This window comes from Cetorhinus maximus, chromosome 33, assembly GCF_964194155.1.
Source record: "Cetorhinus maximus chromosome 33, sCetMax3.hap1.1, whole genome shotgun sequence".
NCBI lineage: Eukaryota > Metazoa > Chordata > Chondrichthyes > Lamniformes > Cetorhinidae > Cetorhinus > Cetorhinus maximus.
The window spans coordinates 12,030,599-12,049,854 of NC_135911.1; positions in this window are offsets into that span (position 1 = coordinate 12,030,599).

Below are 19,256 nucleotides of genomic sequence, written 5' to 3' on the forward strand. Positions count from 1 at the left end.
CGTCTCCTGGTGTATCTGCGGGGGGAAGGTGGGGGTGTTTAGAGATTAACCTGTTCAGAGTGTGTTACAGTCGGGGATGTTGGGGTTGGGTGAGGGAGGGGGGTGGGGAGAAGGGTGATGGAATATAGAGATCATGGTCTGGCTGCTGGAATGACCCCTTTGTGTCAACAACATCCCACACCCACCACCAGCAACTCTTTTACCTGCCCCCCCCACAATAGTGCTGGCTGGCGAGCTATTTGACTGTGGTAGGCATTGCTGACAAGACCCTTCTGGAACACGCACCTGGATACAGACAGACTGTTTCCTCTTGTGTGTGGGGGAGACCAGAACTAGGGACCATCGATATAAGATCATCACTAATAAACCCAATGGGGAATTCAGGAGAAACCTCTTTACCCAGAGAGTGGGGAGAATGTGGGACTCGCTCCCACAGGGAGTGGTGGAGGTGAATAGTATCGATGTGTTTTAGGGGGAAGCTGGATAAACACATGAGGGAGAAAGGAATGGAAGGATAGGGTGATGGGGTGAGATGGAGAGAGGGGGGTGGGTGGGAGGAGGTTCGTGTGGAGCAGAAACACCGGCACGGAGCAGATGGGCCGAATGGCCTGCTGTATATCCGGTGAAGAACTCACATTTCTGTAACGCCTTTAACCGCTGCAAGATATCCCAAAGAGCCTCACAGCCAAATGACTCCCTTCCATTTATGAAGTGGGGGTCACCATCGTAATGGGGGGAAAAGCAAAAGCCAATTTGCGCACAGCAAGATCCCACAAAGGACAATGCGATAGTGACCCAGATCCGATTTTTATTTGACAGCGATATTCATTGGGGTGGGAGAGGGGTGGGTGAATATTAGCCCCACAACATTAAAACGGAAAACGTTATAAAGGTAAATGGGAGGACGTGGAGACAGGGACAAGGAGCCAGTCCTTACTCCAGATGTTGTTCATAGTCACACAGCAGGAGAAGGACATCCCTCTCTCGGACAGAACACTTTGCATTCAATGTCCGAGCGTAAAACAGTAAAAGTGAGAGTCAATCTCACATCCAAATTGCACTGAAGTCTGCCATCCTTCAGATTGTTAAAACTGTCCTCAGGTGAAACAGCTGATTTTTGTAAACATGTTGTTTTGTTTCTAACTGCGGTGGATTCAGAGACACAAGCTCCATGGAAGCCCTGTCGGCCCAGCAAAGTGAGTCAGTGTCTCAGTCCGTCGCACACTTACTTCTGACTCACAGGGTTGTGGGCACCAGCCCCCCCAGTACAAAGACCAGGAGCTCACAATCCAGACTGACATTCGGCCAAGGGAGGCGTCGCGGGGAGATCCCACCGCCACTATTTGGAAGAAGAGCAGGGGGTGGGGTGGTGGTGGGGGGTGGGGGGAGTTCTCCCCGTGGTCCTGGGGCCAATATTTATCCCTTAAACAACATCACTAAAAAAAAAACCCAGATGATCTGATCATTATCACATTGCTGTTTGTGGGATCTTGCTGTGCGTAAATTGTCTGCGGTTCCTACATTACAACAGTGAGCTCACACACAAAAAAAAGGTCCTTCGTTGGCTGTGAAAGGCTTTGGGACGTCCTGAGGTGGGGAAAAGCGCTACTTTCCCTGAGTAACTCTGGTGCCACTGTCCAGGAAGGTGTCCATATCAAACATCCTCCCCCAGTGTCCATTACAGGCCCCACAGAAACCGCAACTACCCTCAGTCTTCAGGTCACACGGGGGCATTTTTGTTTTTCCAATTGCAGGGCGGAGCTAAAACTTCCTGAGGGGCCGAGTAACAGAAAACCAAATCTCTCCTGTTCCTCCCTGGGAGAAAATAACTCCAAAAACTACAGCATCATATAGAAGGAATTTAATAAACACTCTCTCTCTCTCACACACACATACTCTCTCTCACACATACACACTCTCTCACACACACACATAGCCTCTCCCACACACTCTCTCTCACACACATACACACTCTCTCACACGTACACACTCTCTCTCTCACACACACACACGCTCTCTCTCACACACATACACTCTCACACACACACGCTCCCTCTCTCACACACATCTCTCTCACACACACACGCTCTCTCTCTCACACACACACATCTCTCTCTCACACACACACATACTCTCTCTCTCACACACATCTCTCTCACACACACACACGCTCTCTCTCTCTCACACACACATACTCTCTCACACACATCTCTCTCACACACACACACGCTCTCTCTCTCTCTCACACACCACACTCTCCTGGACTCAAAAATTGGGATTCCCCAAACACACACCAATATCTAACTTTCATTTCGAACTCTTCAAACCCGCGCCCCCATCCCCCGACCCCCACCCACCAGAGCTGGCAGCAACCCATCCACCCTGAGTGATCCCGAATGAATCAATCAATCACTCTTACAAACTACAAGCAACACAGTATAAACTTCAAAACTGGAAACCAAATCCACGTGTTCACCTAAGGGACCATCTCAAAAACATCACCTTTTCTAAAAACAAAAGTGGGGAGGTGCTGAACCATGAACTGTGCCTTAACGAAACCCACTCCCCCACTGAGAAAGTATATCATTCCTCTAACGCGGCCATCAATTCTGCTTATGTCCCCCAACCTCCTCTCCTGGAGACAGGGCCGATTGTTCGATGGTCCCTAAAATCAACCCTTGGCGGCAGAGACAGAGAGTTTGTATTCAGCGTTGGGACACAGCACATTAAACTGACCCGCTGGCTCGAAACGTTAACTCTTGATCTCTCTCTCTCTCTCTCGCCAGAGATGTGCTCAGACTTGTTGGGTTTTCCCAGCTATTTTCTGTTTTTGTTTCGTGTGCAGCTCAAAGTTCAGTTCGGAAGAAAAAGTGATTGTGGCACCTTCCATCAACAGGCACAACTTTAAAAAGCTCACCAACTAACTCTGAAAAAAGATATTTTCTCCCGCAAAATGGTTTAAAAAAAAAGAGACTTACAGATGTAAGTAACCAGGTTACTTACCATTTGATAGCCAATTGCAAACCAACACTTCTCTGGCAGGAAAAAGTTTAAGGCCAACTTCTGAAAAACTTTTCTAAACTTTTTTCCTGTTGTTTTGTTCACTAATATATGTCTACATATATATATTATATATATTTAAATCTCTACTCACCAGAGATGCTTTCGCCTCCTCGATTCACGTCCAGACTTGTGGCTGCAAATTGTGTGAGAGATTTTATCAAACTGCTCTCACTCATTCCCAGAAATTTACATCAAGAAGATGATTCAAACTGTGTCCCCAGCCAACGAGAGGACGTCCCTTCCGACACACATCAATGACCATAGAAGGCAGGGGTGACGTCAGCCGCGCCCCGCCCACTTCTTAAAGGCGCCTTCGCCACTGTTAAGCAGCAAGAATAAGTGAAAGGGGGACATGCATTTATCTAGCGCCGCTCACCGCCTCAGGGCGTCCCATCCCGCTTTATGGCCCCAAACAATGAAGTGCTTTAATTTCTGAACTCTACTCACTGTTGTAATGCAGGGAAGCCGGTAGCCAATTTGCACACAGCAAGATCCTTCATCAATCTGAGGATAACCCAGGTCATCAGTTTCTTTTTAGTGGTTTTGGTTCCAGGACATGGGGAGAACCCCCACCCCACTCTTCTTAAATATAGTGCCCATGGGATCTTTTACACCCACCTGAGACGGCAGACGGGGCCCAGCTTTAATGTCTCATCTGAAAGACGGCACCTCAGGCAGTGCAGCACCCCCTCAGTACTGACCCTTCGACAGTGCAGCACCCCCTCAGTACTGACCCTCCGACAGTGCAGCACCCCCTCAGTACTGACCCTCCGACAGTGTAGCACCCCCTCAGTACTGACCCTCTGACGGTGCAGCACTCCCTCAGTACTGACCCTCCGACAATGCAGCACCCCCTCAGTACTGACCCTCCGACAGTGCAGCACCCCCTCAGTACTGACCCTCTGACGGTACAGCACTCCGTCATACATTGACACACCCTCGGTTCTGGCAGTGGAGTGTTGGCTTTGATTTTTGTACTCAAGGCTCTGGGGTGGGACTTTAAACCTACAATCATCTGATTCAGAGATGAGATGTTAGCTGCAGATCCACAGCTAGCACACTTCAGCCTATATAAAGCCCACACCTGGAGTCACTGTGAGATGATCTGGGCTCTACACCTTAGGAAGGATATACTGACCTCGGAGGGACCGCAGTGTTGATTTACCAGAATGAGACCGGGACTCCAAGGGTTAAATTACAAGGAGAGATTAAACACAAACTCAGCTTGTATCCCCTGGAATTTAGAGGGCTAAGGGGGGCTGGATTTGATCAAAGTTTTGAGATATTAAGGGGATCAGAGCGGGGTCGATAGAGAGAAACTATTTCTCCTGGTTGGGGGGAGTCTGGGACTCAGGGGCAGAGTCTAAAAATGAGAGGCCGACCTTTCAGGAGTGAAATTAGGAAACATTCCTACACACAAAGGGTGGGGGAAGTTTGGAATTCTCTTCCACAAATGATGCTGGATCAAATTGTTAATTATGAACCTGACACTGATAGGTTTTTGCGAAGAAAAGATATTAAGGGATGTGGGTCAAAGGCAGTTTATAAGGAGTTAGGTCACATATCAGCTATGATCTCATTGAATGGCGGAGCAGGCTTGAGGGGCTGAATGGCCTCCTCCTGTTCTGACAGTTGCTAAGGAGGGATTCAGGGCTCAGCTGTCAATAGGAAACCTGAAGGCCCGGATCCAAAGGGAACAGGGGGAGGAGTCGGTGTGTGTGTTGGGGGGCTGAGGGAAATCTGAGCTGTGGAGGTGTATGGGCGGCTTTAGTTAATGAGGGGAACTTTGAGAAACAGGGCTTTTCCCTCTCCAGGACTCGGAATCTCCTGCAACCCTGGACTAGGAAGTGAAATTGGGAATTGACTGTGCTGCCTGGCCTAGTCAATAACTGAGGGTGAACTGGAATCTCTCACAGTCACCAACCATCAGAGTTCTCTGAGTTTTGTTTCTTCCTACTCTCTTCTCGAATTTATTCAACAACATCCAGGCTTGGGCTGACCTGTGGTAAGTAACATTCGTGTCACACAAGTGCCAGGCAACCACCATCTCCAACAAGAGAGAGACTCTAACCATCTTCCCTTGACATTCAATGGCATGACCGTCATTGAATCCCCCACGATCAGCATCCCGGGGGTTACCATTGACCAGAAACTGAACTGGACTAGCCATATAAATACTGTGGCCACAAGAGCAGGTCAGAGGCTGGGAATCCTGCGATGAGTAACTCCTCTCCTGATTCCCCAAAGCCTGTCCATCATCTACAAGGCACAAGTCAGGTGTGTGATGGAATACTCCCCACTTGCCTGGATGAGTGCAGCTCCCATTACACTCAAGAATTGAGCTTCCAGGACAAAGCAGCCCGGCTTGATTGGCACCCCATCCACAAACATTCACTCCCTCCACCACCGACGCACAGTAGCAGCAGTGTGTGTACCATCTACAAGATGCACTGCGGGAATTCATCCTTCGACAGCACCTTCCAAACCCACGACCACTACCATCTAGAAGGCCTAGGGAGGCAGACACATGGGAACACCACCACCTGGAAGTTCCCCTCCAAGCCACTCACCATCCCGACATGGAAATAAGTCGGGCGTTCCTTCACTGTCACTGGGTTAAAATCCTGGAACTCCCTCCCTAACAGCACTGTGGGTGCACTTGCACCACATGGGCTGCAGCGGTTCAAGACGGGAGCTCACCACCACCTTCTCAAGGGGCAATTAAGGATGGGCCATAAACGCTGACCTTGTCGGTGAGACTCACATCTCAAGGACAGATAAAGTTTGTCTGAGGAAACAGCAGATGCTAACTTATTTACAATCCAGGGTCACTGTCCAGATTCTCACGGCTACCTTGGGCCCAATGTGTTGAGAACATTCATTCAAACAGACATGAATTTCACATCCTAAACCTCCAAGAGAAGTGACACAGCAAAGTTGGCTAAACCGTACCCTGACTAGTTAAACAATCCATCCTGGGATGAACAACCTACACCATCTGATTATTGTTCACATCGAAACTACCAGATATTTATAAAGAAAAAAGCTTAATCATAGCGTCAGCTGTGGCAGTGAGTAGCACTCCCGCCTCTGGATCAGAAACTTGTTGTGGGTTCAAATCTCACGCCAGACAGATGAGCAGAAAACTCTTGGCAATACTCCCCTGTGTCAGTACTGAGGGAGTGCCGCACTGTCGGAGGGTGAGAACTGAGGGAGTGCCACACTGTCAGAGGGTCAGTACTGAGGGAGTGCCGCACTGTCGGAGGGTCAGTACTGAGGGAGTGCTGCACTGTCGGAGGGTCAGTACTGAGGGAGTGCTGCACTGTCGGAGGGCCTGTACCAAGGAAACGCTGCCTGGTCAGCTTTGTCGTCTTTCAGATGAGACATTAAACCCCCGTCAGCCCTCTCAGGTGGGTGTAAAACATCCCATGGCCTCTATTTGGAAGAAGAGCAGGGGGGAGTTCTCCTGGTTTCCAGGGGCCAATATTTACCCCTCCAACAACATCAGTAAAAAAGCAGATGCTCTGGGGCCATAATCACATTGCTGTTTGTGGGATCTTGCTGTGTGCTGCTGTGTTTCTTACAACAGTGAGCTCACTGCAAAAGAAATCCTTCATTGGCTGTGAAATGCTTCGGGATGTCCTGAGGTGGGGGAAAGGTGCTAGAGAAATGCAAGTCCTTTGTTTACCATGAGTTTAGGTCAATCTTAATCCTACATGTGCATGTATACACAACCAAGGGTATCTTACACAAAGGCACAGTGTTAGTGAGGAGGCTCCCTCTCTCTTCAATTCCACCTCACCCCCACACTCTCTGCCATTGCCTTATCTTGACACCATGGACAGAGCCTGTATTGTACATTTAAAGGAATTTATTGATGTCAGCCTGGTCACTGGTTTCATTTTGTGGAAAACCTGGGGTTTGATCCCAAGGAGAACAGAATTAAAACTAGCTCCGTTACTCCTGGATAAGAGAAGGCACATTGTACAGTGACATAGACAGGATTTGATGACACAGGACCCTACTTTTCAATTCTATCCCTCCAGAAATAATCCCTAGTTTTTGGTTTGATTTTTGCCTTGCCTTGCTAACCTGCGGGGGCAACTCCCACTGTGTGGTCTTATTTGCACTCTGAAGGTGTTGGGGGAAACCTGCGCACGCAGTTAAATAACTCCCCGTGATTCAGGCTCGAGTGTATAGTCCAAATGCAAGGTTATTACTCAGGCATCAATCGTATAGTGACGATTACAGTTATCGATTCAGACAGCCTGACTTATTGTAGGCTGGAGCTGATCCGACAAGGTGTCTGTAGATGTTGGACTCCCGACTGTACTATGACTTCTGAGCTTAAGGGAGCTGTTCCCTGGTATATTGTCTACCTTTTCCGTGTGAGTTATATTACACGGTACCCAGGATGTACGTTGAACTGAGTTGCTTCTCATCCACCCTCCAGAGTTGACATCACCGCTGTCTTGAGGATTTAACTGTTTAAGAAGTGAACACTAGAAAGGGAACAGACCGGCCGAGACAACCTCAAATCATTAAATGTTACTGGGTGGGGGGCGCTCCCGATATTCTGGCCAACCCCCAGTATTCGCACCAGATTTGGGGGCACATCCAACGTGTCTCCTGGCAGAAACAGAACGTGCTAGAAAAACTCAGGAGGTTTGGCAGTGCGCTGCGCAGAGAAAAAACAGAGTTAACATTTTAAGTCCGTATGGCTCTTCTCCAGAGCTGAAGAGATGTAGAAATGTGATGGTCAAAGGAAAGAACTGTGGATGCTGGAAATCCAAAACAAAAACAGGAATACCTGGAGAAAGTTTTTCCAGGTATTTCTGTTTTTGTTTTAGAAATGTGTTGGGTTTTTTTAATACTGTTTAAGAGAGTGGGGGCTGGGTGGAACAAAATAGAAGGACAGAGATAGGTGAGAGATCAGGTGAGATTTGACAAAGATGTGTTGGACACAAGAGAAATGGAGTGCTAATGATTGTGTTAAAGACGAAAGCAGGTGTTAATAATGGCATGAAGGTCAGACATCAGTAGGTGTTAATAGCAGAACAATGGGTCAGTGCCTCTCTGAAAGCAAAACATGGGAACAAATTGCAGACTGGCACTTGGTGGGGTTGGAGGTTGGGGGAAGGGGGGGAAAAAACCTCCTGACAGTTTCTCCTCCCATTGTTCTGACCAATAACTGATGTTGGCAAAATTCAAACTCTGGTAATCACATTGAGATGTGATTAAATATTCGACCCGAGAGAATTCTAACAGTTGGTTAAAGAATTGGTTTCCATACATGGTTGACAGTCCCAGGTGAATGAATATTTAGCCAGAATCTGTTACAATCCGAGTCCAGTTATATTAAGAAACAATGACTGCATTTGTATAGCATTTCTAACATAGTAAAACAACCACAAAGCGTTTCACAGGAGCCTAAAAGAGACAGATTTTGACATCGAGCTGCAAAAGGAGATATTAGGACTGAGCATCACCAGTCAAAGACGTACATTTTCATAAAAGATGAGAGAAAGAGAGAAAGGGGCGGAGAGGTTTAGGGAGAGAATTCCAGAGCTCAGGGCCGCAGGCAGCTGAAGGCACGGCCGCCAATGGTGGAGCGATGGGAATCGGGGGATGGTCAAGAGGCCGGAATTGGAGAAGGGCAGAGATCTCGGAGTGTTGTAGGGGCTTGAGGAGGTTACAGAGATAGGGAGGGTTGTAGGGGCTGGAGGAGGTTACAGAAATAGGGAGGGTTATAGGGGCTGGAGGAGGTTACAGAGATAGGGAGGGTTATAGGGGCTGGAGGAGGTTACAGATATAGGGAGGGTTGTAGGGGCTGGAGGAGGTTACAGAGATAGGGAGGGTTGTAGGGGCTGGAGGAGGTTACAGAGATATGGAGTGTTGTAGGGGCAATAGGAGGTTACAGATATAGGGCGTGTTGTAGGGGCGGAGGAGGTTACAGAGATAGGGAGGGTTATAGGGGCTGGAGGAGGTTACAGAGATAGGTAGGGTTGTAGGGGCTGGAGGAGGTTACAGAGATAGGGAGGGTTGTTGGGGCGGAGGAGGTTACAGAGATAGGGAGGGTTATAGGGGCTGGAGGAGGTTACAGAGATAGGGAGGGTTGTAGGGGCTGGAGGAGGTTACAGAGATAGGGAGGGTTGTTGGGGCTGTGGAGGTTACAGAGATAGTGAGGGTTATAGGGGCTGGAGGAGGTTACAGAGATAGGGAGGGTTGTAGGGGCTGGAGGAGGTTACAGAGATAGGGAGGGTTGTAGGGGCTGGAGGAGGTAACAGAGATATGGTGTGTTGTAGGGGCTGGAGGAGGTTACAGATATAGGGAGTTTTGTAGGGGTGGAGGAGGTTACAGAGATAGGGAGGGTTAAAGGGGCTGGAGGAGGTTACAGAGAAAGGTAGGGTTGTAGGGGCTTGAGGAGGTTACGGAGATAGGGAGGGTTGTAGTGATGGCGGAGTTTACAGAGATAGGGAGGGTTTTAGGTGCTGGAGAAGTTTACAGAGATAGCGAGTGTTGTAGGGGTGGAGGAGGTTACAGAGATAGGGAGGGTTGTAGGGGTTGGAGGAGGTAACAGAGATAGGGAGGGTTGTAGGGGCTGGAGGAGGTTACAGAGATACGGAGTGTTGTAGGGTCTGGAGGAGGTTACAGATATAGGGAGTGTTGTAGGGGTGGAGGAGGTTACAGAGATAGGGTGGGTTGTAGGGGCTGGAGGAGGTTACAGAGATAGGTAGGGTTGTAGGTGCTGAAGGACATTACAGAGATAGGGAGGGTTGTAGGGGTGGCGGAGGTTACAGAGATAGGGAGGGTTTTAGGGGCTTGAGAAGGTTACAGAGATAGGGAGTGTTGTAGTGATGGAGGAGGTTACAGAGATAGGGAGGGTTGTAGGGGTTGGAGGAGGTAACAGAGATAGGGAGGGTTGTAGGGGCTTGAGGAGGTTACAGAGATAGGGAGGGTTGTAGGGACTGGAGGAGGTTACAGAGATAGGGAGGATTGTAGTGGTCGGAGGTTGTTTGAGATAGAGAGGGTTGTAGGGCCTGGAGGATGTTACAGAGTTGGGAGGGATGTAATGGTCGGTAGTTGTTACAGAGATATGGAGGGTTGTAGGGACTGGTGGAGGTTACAGAGATAGTGAGGGTTGTAGGGACTGGAGGAGGTTACAGAGATAGGGAGTGTTGTAGGGGATGGAGGATGTTACAGAGATAGGGAGGGTTGTCTTGAATGAAGCAGATTATAGAGATAGCGAGGGTTGCAGGGGCTGGAGGAAGTTACAGAGTTGGGAGGGTTGTAGGGGTCGGAGGTTGTTACAGAGATAGGGAGAGTTGTATGGACTGGAGGAGGTTACAGAGATAGTGAGGATTGTAGGGACTGGAGGAGGTTACAGAGATAGGGAGTGTTGTAGACGCTGGAGAAGGTTACAGGGATAGGGAGGGTTGTAGGTGCGGCAGACATTACAGAGATAGGGTGGGTCGTAGGGGTGGAGGAGGTTACAGAGATAGGCAGGTTTGTAGGGGCTGGTGGAGGTTACAGAGATAGGGAGTGTTGTAGCGACAGGAGCAGGTTACAAAGATAGGGAGGGTTGTAGGGGCGGCGAAGGTTACAGAGATAGGGAGGGTTGTAGTGGCTGGAGAAGGTTACAGAGATAGGGAGGGTTGTAAGGGAGGCGGAGTTTACAGAGATAGGGAGGGTTGTAGGGACTGGAGGAGGTTACAGAGATTGGGAGGGTTGTAGGTGCTGGAGGAGGCAACAGAGATAGGGAGGGTTGCAGGGGCTGGAGGAGGTTACAGAGATAGGGAGCGTTGTAGAGACTGGAGGAGGTTACAGAGCTGGGAGGGTTGTAGGGGTCGGAGGCTGTTACAGAGATATGGAGGGTTGTAGGGACTGGAGGAGGTTACAGAGATAGGGATGGTTGTAGGTGCTGGAGGAGGTTACAGAGATAGGGAGGGTTGCTTGGTCTGGATGAGGTTACAGAGATAGGTGGCGTTGTAGTTACTGCAGGATGTTCCAGAAATAGGGAGGGTTCTTGGGGCTTGAGGAGGTTACAGAGATAGGGAGTGTTGTAGGGTCTGGAGGAGTTTACAGAGATGGGGATGGTTGTAGGTGTCGGAGGTTGTTATAGTGATAGGGAGGGTTGTAGGGACTGGAGGAGGTTACAGAGTTGGGAGAGTTGTAGGGGTCGGAGGTTGGTACAGAGATAGGGAGGCTTGTAGGGACTGGAGGAGGTTACAGAGTTAGGGACGGTTGTTGGGACTGGAGGAGGTTATAGAGATAACCTGTTTCATTTTCTGGAAAACCTGGGGTTTGATCCCAAGGGGAACAGAATTAAAACTAGCTCCGTTACCCGTCCAACAACATCAGTAAAAAAGCAGATGCTCTGGGGCCATAATCACATTGCTGTTTGTGGGATCTTGCTGTGTCCTTCTGTGTTTCTTATAACAGTGAGCTCACTGCAAAAGAAATCCTTCATTGGCTGTGAAATGCTTCGGGATGTCCTGAGGTGGGGGAAAGGCGCTAGAGAAATGCAAGTCCTTTGTTTACCATGAGTTTAGGTCAATCTTAATCCTACATATGCATGTATACACAACCAAGGGTATCTTACACAAAGGCACAGTGTTAGTGAGGAGGCTCCCTCTCTCTTCAATTCCACCTCGTCCCCACACTCTCTGCCATTGCCTTATCTTGACACGATGGGCAGAGCCTGTATTGTACATTTAAAGGAATTTATTGATGTCAGCCTGGTCACTGGTTTCATTTTGTGGAAAACCTGGGGTTTGATCCCAAGGGGAACAGAATTAAAACTAGCTCCGTTACTCCTGGATAAGAGAAGGCACTTTGTACAGTGACATAGACAGGATTTGATGACACAGGATTTCATATATGCGGCACAGAAACAGGCCATTCAGCCCATCTGATCCGTGCTGGTGTTTCTGCTCCACACGAGCCTCCTCCCATCTCACCCCATCTCACCCCATCGCCATATCCTTCTATTCCTTTCTCCCTCATGTGTTTATCCAGCTTCCCCCTTAACTACATCGACACTATTCACTTCTACCACTCCCTGTGGGAGCGAGTTCCACATTCCCCTCCACTCTCTGGGTAAAGACGTTTCTCCGGATTTACCCATTGGATTTATTAGTGACGATCTTATATGGATGACCCCTAGTTCTGGTCTCCCCTCCCACCAGAGGAAACACTCCCTCTGTATCCACTCCATCAAAACCTTTCTGAATTTTAAATACCTCGATGAGGTCACCCCCCTCAGCCTTCTCTTTTCTAGAGAACAAAGACCCAGCCCGTCCATCCTGTCCTCATATAAACTCATGTGAGTTTACCCTCACATTTCTGGGATCATCATTGTAAATCTTCCCTCTCCAGTATCTCGATGTCCTTTCTGTAATATGGTGACCAGAACTGCTCGTGGTAATCTCAGTGCTGTGCAACCAAGTTTTGATGCAGGCTTAATGTCACTTCCCTACTTTTCAATTCTATCCCTCCAGAAATAATCACTAGTTTTTGGTTTGATTTTTGCCTTGCCTTGCTAACCTGCGGGGGCAACTCCCACTGTGTGGTCTTATTTGCACTCTGAAGGTGTTGGGGGAAACCTGCGCACGCAGTTAAATAACTCCCCGTGATTCAGGCTCGAGTGTATAGTCCAAATGCAAGGTTATTACTCAGGCATCAATCGTATAGTGACGATTACAGTTAACGATTCAGACAGCCTGACTTATTGTAGGCTGGAGCTGATCCGACAAGGTGTCTGTAGATGTTGGACTCCCGACTGTTCTGTGACTTCTGAGCTTAAGGGAGCTGTTCCCTGGTATATTGTCTACCTTTTCCGTGTGAGTTATATTACACGGTACCCAGGATGTACGTTGAACTGAGTTGCTTCTCATCCACCCTCCAGAGTTGACATCACCGCTGTCTTGAGGATTTAACTGTTTAAGAAGTGAACGCTAGAAAGGGAACAGACCGACCGAGACAACCTCAAATCATTAAATGTTACTGGGTGGGGGGCGCTCCCGATATTCTGGCCAACCCCCAGTATTCGCACCAGATTTGGGGGCACATCCAACGTGTCTCCTGGCAGAAACAGAACGTGCTAGAAAAACTCAGGAGGTTTGGCAGTGCGCTGCGCAGAGAAAAGACAGAGTTAACATTTTAAGTCCGTATGGCTCTTCTCCAGAGCTGAAGAGATGTAGAAATGTGATGGTAAAAGGAAAGAACTGTGGATGCTGGAAATCCAAAACAAAAACAGGAATACCTGGAGAAAGTTTTTCCAGGTATTTCTGTTTTTGTTTTAGAAATGTGTTGGGTTTTTGTTGGGTTCTGCCGAAGGGTCATGAAGACTCGAAACGTTGACTGATTTCTTCTGCACCGATGCTGCCAGACCTGCCTAGTTTTTCCAGGTAATTGTGTTTTTGTTTTGGGTTTTTTTAATACTGTTTAAGAGAGTGAGGGCTGGGTGGAACAAAATAGAAGGACAGAGATAGGTGAGAGATCAGGAGAGATTTGACAAAGATGTGTTGGACACAAGAGAAATGGAGTGCTAATGATTGTGTTAAAGACGAAAGCAGGTGTTAATAATGGCATGAGGTCAGACATCAGTAGGTGTTAATAGCAGAACAAGGGGTCAGTGCCTCTCTGAAAGCAAAACATGGGAACAAATTGCAGACTGGCACTTGGTGGGGGTGAAGGGCGGGGGAAGGGGGATAAAAAACCTCCTGACAGTTTCTCCTCCCATTGTTCTGGCCATTAACTGATGTTGGCAAAATTCAAACTCTGGTAATCACATTGAGATGTGATTAAATATTCGACTCGAGAGAATTCTAACAGTTGGTTAAAGAATTGGTTTCCATACATGGTTGACAGTCCCAGGTGAATGAATATTTAGCCAGAATCTGTTACAATCAGAGTCCAGTTATATTAAGAAACAATGACTGCATTTGTATAGCATTTCTAACATAGTAAAACAACCACAAAGCGTTTCACAGGAGCCTAAATGATTCAGATTTTGACATCGAGCTGCAAAAGGATATATTAGGAATGAGCATCACCAGTCAAAGATGTACATTTTCATAAAGGATGAGAGAAAGAGAGAATGGGGCGGAGAGGTTTAGGGAGGGAGTTCCAGAGCTCAGGGCCCCAGGCAGCTTTAGGCGCGGCCGCCAATGGTGGAGCGATGGGAATCGGGGGATGGTCAAGAGGCCGGAATTGGAGAAGGGCAGAGATCTCGAGGTGTTGTAGGGGCTGGAGGAGGTTACAGAAATAGGGAGGGTTGTAGGGGCTGGAGGAGGTTACAGAGATAGGGAGGGTTGTTGGGGCGGAGGAGGTTACAGAGATAGGGAGGGTTATAGGGGCTGGAGGAGGTTACAGAGATAGGTAGGATTGTAGGGGCTGGAGGAGGTTACAGAGATACGGAGTGTTGTAGGGGCTGGAGGAGGTTACAGAGATAGGGAGTGTTGTAGGGGCGGAGGAGGTTACAGAGATAGGGAGGGTTATAGGCGCTGGAGGAGGTTACAGAGATAGGTAGGGTTGTAGGGGCTTGAGGAGATTACAGAGATAGGGAGGGTTGTAGGGGTGGCGGAGGTTACAGAGATAGGGAGGGTTTTAGGGGCTGGACAGGTTACAGAGATAGGGAGTGTTGTAGGGGTGGAGGAGGTTACAGAGATAGGGAGGGTTGTAGGAGTTGGAGGAGGTAACAGAGATAGGGAGGGTTGCAGGGGCTGGAGGAGGTTACAGAGATCGGGAGGATTGTAGGGTTTGGAGGAGGTAACAGAGATAGGGAGGGTTGTAGGGGCTGGAGAAGGTTACAGAGATAGGGAGGGTTGTAGGGACTGGAGGATGTTACAGAGTTGGTAGGGATGTAATGGTCGGAGGTTGTTACAGAGATAGCGAGGGTTGTAGGGGCAGGAGGGGGTTACAGTGATAGGGAGCGTTGTAGGGTCTGGAGGAGGTTATAGAGATAGGGAGGGTTGTAGGGGCTGGAGGAGGTTACAGAGATAGGGAGGGTGGCAGGGGCTGGAGGAGGTTATAGAGATAGGGAGGGTTGTAGAGACTGGAAGAGGTTACAGAGTTGGGAGGGTTTTAGGGCTCGGAGCTTGTTACAGAGATAGGGAGGGTTGTAGGGATTGGAGGAGGTTACAGAGATAGGTAGGGTTGTAGGGGCTGGAGGATGTTGCAGAGATAGGGAGGGTTGTAGGGGCGGCGGAGGTTACAGAGATAGGGAGGGTTGTAGGGGCTGGAGAAGGTTACAGAGATAGGGAGTGTTGTAGGGGCGGAGGAGGTTACAGAGATAGCGAAAGTTGTAGGGGTTGGAGGAGGTCACAGAGATAGGGAGTGCTGTAGGGGCTGCGGAGTTTACGGAGATAGGGAGGGTTGTACGGACTGGAGGAGGTTACACAGATAAGGAGGATTGTACGGCCTGGAGGAGGTTACGGAGATAGGGAGTGTTGTAGGTGCGGCGGAGTTTACAGAGATAGGGAGGTTTGCAGGGACTAGAAGAGGTTACAGAGATAGAGAGGGTTGTACGGGCTGGAGAAGGTTGGAGAGATAGGGAGGGTTGTATGGGCAGCGGAGGTTACAAAGATAGGGAGGGTTGTAGGGGCTGGAGAATGTTGCAGAGTTAGGGAGGGTTGTAGGGGCTGGAGGAGGCAACAGAGATAGGGAGTGTTGCAGGTGCTGGAGAAGGTTAAAGAGTTAGGGAGTGTTGTAGATACTGGAGGAGGTTACAGAGTTGGGAGGGTTGTAGGGGTCGGAGGTTGTTACAGAGATAGGGAGGGTTTTTGGGGCTTGAGGAGGTTACAGAGATAGGGAGTGTTGTTAGGTCTGGAGTGGTTTACAGAGATGGGGAGGGTTGTAGGGGTCGGAGGTTGTTATAGAGATAGGGAGGGTTGTAGGGACTAAAGGAGGTTACAGAGTTGGGAGGGTTTTAGGGGTCGGAGGTTGGTACAGCGATAGGGAGGGTTCTAGGCACTGGAATAGTGTACAGTGATTAGGAGGGTTGTATGGACTGGAGGAGGTTATTGAGATAGGGAGGGTTGTAGGAACTGGAGTTGGTTACATAGATAGGGAGGGTTGTAGGGGCTGGAGGAGGCAACAGAGATGGGGAGGGTTGCAGGGGCTGGAGGAGCTTTCAGAGATAGGGAGAGTTGTAGAGACTGGAGGAGGTTTCAGAGTTGGGAGGATTGTAGGGGTCAGAGGTTACGGAGATAGGGAGGGTTGCAGGGGCTGGAGGAGGTTACAGAGATTGGGAGGGTTGTAGGTGCTGGAGGAGGCAACAGAGATAGGGAGGGTTGCAGGGACTGGAGGAGGTTACAGAGATAGGGAAGGTTGTAGGGACTGGAGGAGGGTACAGAGATAGTGATGCCTGTAGGGACTGGAGGAGTTTACAGAGATAGGTAGGGTTGTAGGGGCGGCGGAGGTTACAGAGATAGGGAGGGTTGTAGGGGCTGGAGGAGGTTACATAGATAGGGAGGGTTGTAGGGGCTGGAGGATGTTACATACATAGGGAGGGTTGTAGGGACTGGAGGTGGTTACAGAGATAGGGAGGGTTGTTGGGGTGGCGGAGTTTATGGAGATAGGGAGGGTTGTAGGGGTGGCAGAGTTTACAGAGATAGGGAGGGTTGTAGGGACTGGAGGAGGTTACAGAGATTGGGAGGGTTGTAGGTGCTGGAGGAGGCAACAGAGATAGGGAGGGTTGCAGGGGCTGGAGGGGTTACAGAGATAGAGAGTGTTGTAGAGACTGGAGGAGGTTACAGAGTTGGGAGGGTTGTAGGTGTCGGAGGTTGTTACAGAGATATGGAGGGTTGTAGGGACTGGAGGAGGTTACAGAGATAGGGATGGTTGTAGGTGCTGGAGGAGGTTACAGAGATAGGGAGGGTTGCTTGGGCTGGATGAGGTTACGGAGATAGGTAGCGTTGTAGTTACTGGAGGAGGTTACAGAAATAGGGAGGGTTCTAGGGGCCTGAGGATGTTACAGAGATAGGGAGTGTTGTAGGGTCTGGAGGAGTTTACAGAGATGGGGAGGGTTGTAGACGTCGGAGGTTGTTATAGTGATAGGGAGGGTTGTAGGGACTGGAGGAGGTTACAGAGTTGGGAGGGTTTTAGGGGTCGGAGGTTGGTACAGCGATAGGGAGGGTTCTAGGGACTGGAATAGTTTACAGTGATTAGGAGGGTTGTATGGACTGGAGGAGGTTATTGAGATAGGGAGGGTTGTAGGGACTGGAGTTGGTTTCATAGATAGGAAGGGTTGTAGGGGCTGGAGGAGGCAACAGAGATGGGGAGGGTTGCAGGTGCTGGAGGAGGTTTCAGAGATAGGGAGAGTTGTAGAGACTGGAGTAGGTTTCAGAGTTGGGAGGCTTGTAGGGGTCAGAGGTTATGGAGATAGGGAGGGTTGTAGGGGCTGGAGGAGGTTACAGAGATAGGGCGGGTTGTAGGGATTGGAGGAGGTTACAGAGAAAGGGAGGGTTGTAGGGCCTGGAGGAGGTTACAGAGATAGGGAGTGTTGTAGGTTCTGGAGGAGGTTACAGAGATAGGGACGGTTGTAGGGGTCGGAGGTTGTTACAGAGACTCTGTACAGGAACCAGACTCTAGGTATATCTGCCTGAACCCCTTTAATACAGGAACCAGACTCTGGGTTTATCTGACTGAACCCCTTTAATACAGGAACCAGACTCTGGGTTTATCTGACTGAACCCCTTTAATGCAGGAACTAGGCTCTGGGTTTATTCTCACTGAACCCCTTTAATACAGGAACCAGACTCTGGGTTTATCTGACTGAACCCCTTTAATACAGGAACCAGACTCTGGGTTTATCTGACTGAACCCCTTTAATACAGGTACCAGACTCTGGGTTTATCTGACTGAACCCCTTTAATACAGGAACCAGACTCTGGGTATATCTGCCTGAACCCCTTTAATACAGGACCCATCCTCTGGGTATATCTGACTGAACCCCTTTAATACAGGAACCAGACTCTGGGTTTATCTGACTGAACCCCTTTAATATAGGAACCAGACTCTGGGTTTATCTGACTGAACCCCTTTAATACAGGAACCAGACTCTGGGTTTATCTGACAGAACCCCTTTAATACAGGAAACAGGTTCTGGGTTTATTCTCACTGAACCCCTTTAAAACAGGAACCAGACTCTGGGTATATCTGACTGAACCCCTTTAGTACAGGAACCAGTCTCTGCGTTTATCTGACTGAACCCCTTTAATACAGGAACCAGACTCTGGGTTTATCTGACTGAACCCCTTTAATACAGGAACCAGACTCTGGGTATATCTGCATGAACCCCTTTAATACAGGAACCAGACTCGGGGTATATCTGTCTGATAGTGGGGGAAGAGAGGGAGTGGGGGGAGAAGAGGGGGAGTGGGGCTAAAAGGGGGAGTGGGGGGGAAGAGAGGGAGTGGGAGGGAAGAGATGGAGTGGGGGAAGAGAGGTAGTGGGGGAAGAGAGGGAGTGGGGGGAAGAGGGGCAGTGGAGGGGAAGAGAGGGAGTGGGGGAGGAGAGGGAGTGGGGGAAGAGAGGGAGTGGGGGGAAGAGGGGCAGTGGAGGGGAAGAGAGGGAGTGGGGGAGGAGAGGGAGTGGGGGGAAGAGGGAGTGGGGGGAAGAGAGGGAGTGGGGGAAGGGAGGGAGCGGGGGAAGAGAGGGAGTGGGGGGGAAGAGAGGGAGTGGGGGAAGAGAGGGAGTGGGGGGGAAGAGAGGGAGTGGGGGAAGAGAGGGAGTGGGGGGGAAGAGGGGGTGTGGGGGGAAAGAGAGGGAGTGGGCGGGAAGAGAGGGAGTTGGGGGGAAGAGAGGTAGTGGGGGAAGAGAGGGAGTGGGAGGGAAGAGAGGGTGTGGGGGGAAAGAGAGGGAGTGGGGGGGAAGAGAGGGAGTGGGGGGAAGAGACGGAGAGTGGGAAGAGATGGAGTGGGGGGGAAGAGAGTGATTGGGGGGATGAGAGGGAGTGGGGGAAGAGAGGGATTGGGGGGAAGAGAGGGAGTTGTCGAAGAGAGGGAGTGAGGGAAGAGAGGGAGTGGGGTGAGAAGAGGGGGAGTGGGGCTAAAAGGGGGAGTGGGGGGGAAGAGAGGGAGTGGGAGGGAAGAGAGGGAGTGGGGGAGGAGAGGGAGTGGGGGAAGAGAGGGAGTGGGGGAAGAGAGGTAGTGGGGGGAAGAAGGGGAGTGGTGGGAAGAGAGGGAGTG